Source organism: Austrofundulus limnaeus, unplaced genomic scaffold (genome assembly GCF_001266775.1).
Source record: "Austrofundulus limnaeus strain Quisiro unplaced genomic scaffold, Austrofundulus_limnaeus-1.0 Scaffold56, whole genome shotgun sequence".
Classification (NCBI taxonomy): Eukaryota; Metazoa; Chordata; class Actinopteri; order Cyprinodontiformes; family Rivulidae; genus Austrofundulus; species Austrofundulus limnaeus.
This window is the reverse complement of record NW_013952458.1, coordinates 1,501,414-1,507,735: the sequence shown is the minus strand read 5'-3', so window position 1 is coordinate 1,507,735 and position 6,322 is coordinate 1,501,414.

Sequence of the window (6,322 nt, the reverse complement as noted above, 5' to 3'; positions counted from 1 at the left end):
CACACACACACACACACACACACACACACACACACACACACACACACACACATATATATCATGTCTGCTCTTAGAAACAAAAATTAACCAAAGAATTGCATTTATGGCAGGCACTTTTCATCAGAGGACCCGTTTTTGTGGGATAATGAGTGTTGCTCTGTTTGACATTAAATGCAACATGACAATGTTTGCGACACGTTTTGCACACACAGCTTGGAACAGTCCATTTGCAATTTTTAAATTACACTTCCATCCTTTTTTTTCATGAGCAGAAAAGTAATTGGTCCCTTGACTGATGGGCAATTTAACACTGGTGCAGGTGAAGCCTGTTTCCTGGTTATTTGGTGGCAAATTAATGAGGTAAAAAGTCTAGAATTAATTGGTAGCTGTTCGTGAAAAAAACGTAATATGCTGTCCAAAGAGTCACAGAGATTAAAGAAGGTCTTCATTATGATGAAAAAAATGGAATAAACCTATCATGGAAGCAAATCAACTTTGTTACATTCTCAGGAACAAATCAGAAGCCACATAATAAGTACTCTGCAGATGATCTATGACCGTCCCTTTGCCGAAGAAAATTAGAACATCATAAGTCAAACATAATGAAGGCAAAATCATGCCATAAACTTGCAAGCTTGCATGGCCACTAATTGAGTTTATTGATACTGTAACTGCTGATATAAGCAGCAATACGGACCGTGTATATGGATAATCACACAGAAACCCCAAAATAGAGTCAATGCAAAGAAATTTCACAGTGGTCTGTGTGATCCTAAGTACAAACGAGCTYGCTTTTCACTAACCAAGTTCAAAACTGCTCCCAGAAAGGCCCGAAGATGAGCAGCTTCTGAAGCTGGCTCAAGTAAAGCCCTGGCAAAGCATAACCAGAGGGAAAACAACATCTGGTGATGCCCAATGCAGCTACTGACTGCAAGAATCTGCATTCAAAAAATCCATAGAGACTATATGTGGTTATAAGTTAAAACTTTATTCCTGAGCAACAATATTCATGTTAACTAAATAGCTTTTTGTTCCCATATATTTGGRCATGAATACGTAATCTTTAAATGATGGTGAATATGTGTACAAAGTGTTTATTTTATGTTAAAGTGGTTTAATCGAACACTCTCATAATTATATTTGAAGGCACATACTAGCTGTATAAGATGTGAAAGGAAAACCAAGATTTTAGACATTTAAGCTGCTACGATTGTCCCATTAGGATCACTGTGGTAACCACACACCTTTGTCTCTCACTCTCTGCTAAATTAATGGGTCTGCTGAAAAACTGAAAACTAAACCTCAAATGAACTGCCACTGTGAGAATCTAGAAATCTAATTTTTAAGTTCTTGAACTGTGAGCAGCAGAAAACTGAGGATCACGTGTGATTTTTAATGCTTCTACAGTGTTTTATGTAGGAGCCATGACAAGTTAAAAAAGCCTCCTCACTTCCACATTTGATAAGAATATTTTGAGATAAAAAGTAAGTATGGAAGCTGTGGTGTGCACTCTTTGTATTCTGGTGGGATTTAAGAGAAAAGCCTAACTCCCACAGCAGTGACAGACACTGGTTAAAAGGAGACAAAAATGCCATTTTTTTTGCCAGTCTTCATGAATAATTTGTATATGTACCAAAAAGTCTTGTAAGTAGAGTTTAYTTTCAAATGTTTTGACAATTTCAGACAATTTAAAACTTGGTGTTTGACATCAACTGTCAGCTAAACATTCCTTGGAAAAAAAAAAGCTGTAAAATTCAGAAAACTTAAATTGTGATTGTGCAAAAACTGTTAAAGCTCCAAATGCCAGACAGATATGTAACATCCAAGTTTTGTGTCAGCTTTGAACATTGAATCCCGATTCTATTGTGAAGTTTGTCTGAAAYATAAACCTCCAAAGAGGGCTTTTCTTGTATGCTTTGCCAAAATCCCTTTAATCTTCTTTATTTTTCTTACAGATTTTTGCAATTCTTGTACTGCTTTAGAATCAGACAGAAGACAAAAAAACTGTGCAGAATAATAACAAAATGTGCTTTAATGAGTATGCATTGGCACCCTTGATTATCATTATTAAAATATCAATATGTGCTTATCATTATAATATAATATAGTAGAAACATATTGTGCTGCCCAGGTTTGTATGCACAGTGGTCCACATATCTGCGTTTAACAGTTTGCGGAATAAGTCTTTCATGGATTTTTTTATGGAACCTACAAATACGAGTAGGGCTGGGTATTATTCACAACATCACAATTCAATTATTTGGTCACAGTATGCGATAATCCCTGTAATATTACGAAAACTGGAAACACAGTACATTAGGGACATTTTTTCTCTCTCATGCTTTTATGCATGTTTTCAAGCTAAATTGCTAAGTCTAATGTAATTTACTATTTTTTAACATAAACAGTGTTGTAAATTCAGTTCCATTTGGTTTGGTTCTTACGACATGTCACCCAAACCCACTATACGCCTTTTCTGGACCGCATCCAAAGTTTGTGTTTTTTCGCAATTCGTATAGGTACTCAAAAAATGTAACCCCTGCAAAAATCTGGGCTTCACTGTATAGGCACTGCAGTAATGGGCAGTGTTTTTTGATTATTCTACCAGCTGTCCTCAGTTTTAAAAATTAGGTATCATTTTGGCCCAAGGGCAGCAGGAGGGTTAAGGGCTATCAGCAATGCAGGGTCACATGAATAGAAAGCAGGAAATGAGTACTAGACCAAAACAAATGAATGTAATAAAAGTCACCAAAGACATTTGAAATAATGATATCAAAACCAAATATTAACTGATGTATACCAGGTACAACCATGGCTGCTTGACTCCTTCAGCTTCACCTCTCTTCTTCTTACTGTCTCTCTGTGAGCCCGAGAATTTTTATGATCAAGAGGCCTACTCTGCCGCCAACATGGCTTCCTCCCTGAGAAACCAGCCATAATCCACAGGATTAAATGTGTGTTAGAGAGCCCGGGCTGTGCTAATGTTTAGTGTCAGAGTGCTCACCAGGCTCAGGCTGTACACAGTATGCGATTAGTCCAAATATATGTCTGCGAGGAGTTAGGGAGGGGATGAAAAAGAAAGTTGTCTTGAAACTCACGAATAAAAAAAAAGAAAATCTGCTGTAGCTGAATTCCAATAGATAAATGACAGCAGAGAGTAATGACTCAAATGCTAAACCAGTAACTAACTCTGATAAATGATTGGTGCTGGCATATTAATGAACAACATCAATCAATGACCTATAATCAGCATCAGGGTTGTCAACTGCTCCAATCAATCCACAATATTCAGCGGTTTGGTATAAAACCAAGTGGAAAAGACCATTCCACTGGATCTGATGGTCTGAGCAATTTAACACCGATGACTAGCATTAAATTACAAGACGCTAGCAGGGGGATGACTGATAAATTTCAATTTCGCCATGATGCAAGAACAAAGCACGACACTTCCATGGCTCGTCAATACGAATTAAATGAGCAATTTTTTATCTTTTGAGGTTAATTGTGTGGTAAGACGCTGGAGACTAGCCTTCAGCAGAGGATGAGACAATCCCCCACCCCGCTGATGACCGACGGCAGATTACCTGGCTGTCTAATTGATAATTAGAGCGAGATGATTGATAAATGTTAGTTCTATGATTAAGCCATGCTAAGAATTATTTACTGTTGGTGAAACCCTGATGAGGCGACACCACGCAGGCGCTGTCGAGACGGAGCTCACGCACAAATCGGCCGCTAAAACGCGAGTTGAGAGGTCGGCCGCGGCTCTCATTCTGAGTCTGACAGCTTAAATGTGGTTCAGAATACATTCAGATCGAAGAGATGGAGAAAAAAGAAAAATGTATTTTTTCCCTCTTGTGTCTGTGTGCACGTGTGATTTGGCATGTTTGGTGAGTAAATGAAGTCTCTGGAGCTACGGGACAAGAGAGTGGAGGTGGAGAAGAGGGGGGATGACATGAGAGCAGGGGGAAAAAACAAAGAGAAAAGAATATAGAAGCTGAGTTAAGCTGAGCAAGGCTAGGGGTAAGTAAGACAAAGAGCTGAGTTCAAGTACAGCAATTTTTTCCAAATGTTGCAGAATGAAAATTAACATTAAAGTTTATCTTGATTTAACATCGAGCGAAGCATTTTTCTGCCTCGGTTGAGTCGAGTACACAATTGAAAAGAACAGTGTGATGAAACCTTTCATCATCTCTCTTCTAAAATGACCTGTTGGATTCATTTTACATCACAAAGACATTGAGGAACACAGACTCCCTAATTAAAACCCCGAAACACGACAAAGGTGTCTCCCCTTAGAACGCGTTACAGCATCTTTGCTCAAAAGTGCCAAGCACACAGAGACATTAATGGCTTTTTTCTTGTCTAAGGGCCACACCATTACATCGTTTTCATTACTTTAACATCCTGAATCCTTTTTASAATAGAAATTAAAGCACATGCAATGATTGGTTACTTGCCAATAGCTGGTAGAGAAGACTAATTTACCAGCCACAGTCTAAATAGAGCAGCATTTTGGCTGCTGGCTGCTTGCCTTTTTTCAAAAGCCTAAAATGTCACCATGCTGTGGACACTTATTTACACATTTATTTACTCCTCTTTTTGGTCTTTATACTTTTCCAACTGAGCCTTAATTTAGCATATTAACACTGCCAGCCTATTATTAATGGCTGAATTAAATTAATTGTTGCATATCCTTTATTCAAAGCTCAGGTGCCATGAAGTGTCATTGAGGATCTATCCTTTGAATGATTTCGAATAAGGTTGTGAAAACAAATGCATCCCACCTAGCCTCAATCCTTGCTTGGTAAAATATCCCTTTTATTTGTGGGTATTTTAGTGTATTGTCTATTCTGTAATGGTGCACAGCCATGTGTCTCCATTCGACGTTCCCTGTGTCGATCTGTTTAATTGCTGTGGAAATCCATAGTATTTTTTTTTTGCTCTGTCAGCCTCCACACAGTCTCTCTGCACTGGAGGATCATGCAGACTTTACAATGACAAATGGTTCTCAACAGCTCCTATGGTTTCCTTTGCTTTCTTGCTCCGTTTTAAGTCTCGGTCTCCCTTTTCTGCCGACTAAATCTTAACTGATATCGTCTGACAAAAACCAGCCTGGCTTGGTTGTTAGAACAACTCGTAGAACCTGGGGTGGATTTATTTCAAAACCTGGTTTAACTCGGATTTCTCGACTTTTTTTTTTCCTGACGCTTTTTATTGTGCCAATTCTCACCCCCTTTTCACCCCCTTATCCCGTCTCGATTCCTCCCACTCAGACTCGCCTCATTCATCCTCGCCTTGTTCCGTTGTTTCCTCCCTCTACTTTTGTCCTCTCCTAGAAATTTCAAGACTATTGCTTCGTTTCCCATACCATGCAAGTCAGACATGACATCGGTGTGCGTGTTTATGCTCACTTAAATGTGTTTATACCACCTGTTCTCACTTAAACCACATCACATAAGCAGATTTTATCAGGACAACTTTGTGGGTGTGTTGCAAAGCAAAAGGTTTAGAATTATGTTCGAAAATGTCAAGTTGTAGATAGGTCTTAAATATTTGCTAAAAAACTGTAACCAAATCAGTTTTTCCAGTTTAAATCACTATCTAACACAGGAGAACCATATTGCCAAAAAGGTGTGTTTGAGGTGGCATTTGTCTAAGCCTAGCCAAACACTCCCACTAATAAAATCACTTTTGATGCCTAATCAAAAGTGATCACAATTTTATTTTTGAAAGAAGACCCTTCTCAGCATACCAGGACTCAAACTTGAAGCTTTGGGGGTAAAGTTTAAACTCCACAGACCTACATGTTCCCATCAAGCAAGAATCGCATACAGATCAGTCAAATCTATGTGCAGAAAAAAGAGCTGAATGAGAATCCAATGAGTTGATTTGTAAAGCTCCAGGAGTCGTAACCAATTTAGCGCGAACTATTCATAAAGAATTTCTGAACAGGGTAAGAAAAGGAAACTAAAAACGGGAAAAGAGAATAAGGCAGAAACAGTAAGAAAAAAAATGAGCGGAGCTTTTTAACATTTTATTGCACTTAAAGGAGAAGAGGCAAAAAAAGGAGAGGGATGGGGGGTAAAAGGAGGACAAGGACGGAAAGTGTGTGCAGGAGGAGAAATATGGAAACAGCACTGTTGTATACCTGTCTTTAAACTGAAACACTTGTAAAAAAAAACAAGAATAAATAGTGGTTGAGATTTGGGAATAAAATGCTGCGTAAGGCTCGGGCCTCATATAAACAAGTCACGTTCACAGAGCCACACACACACACACACACACACACACACACACACACACACACACACACACACAC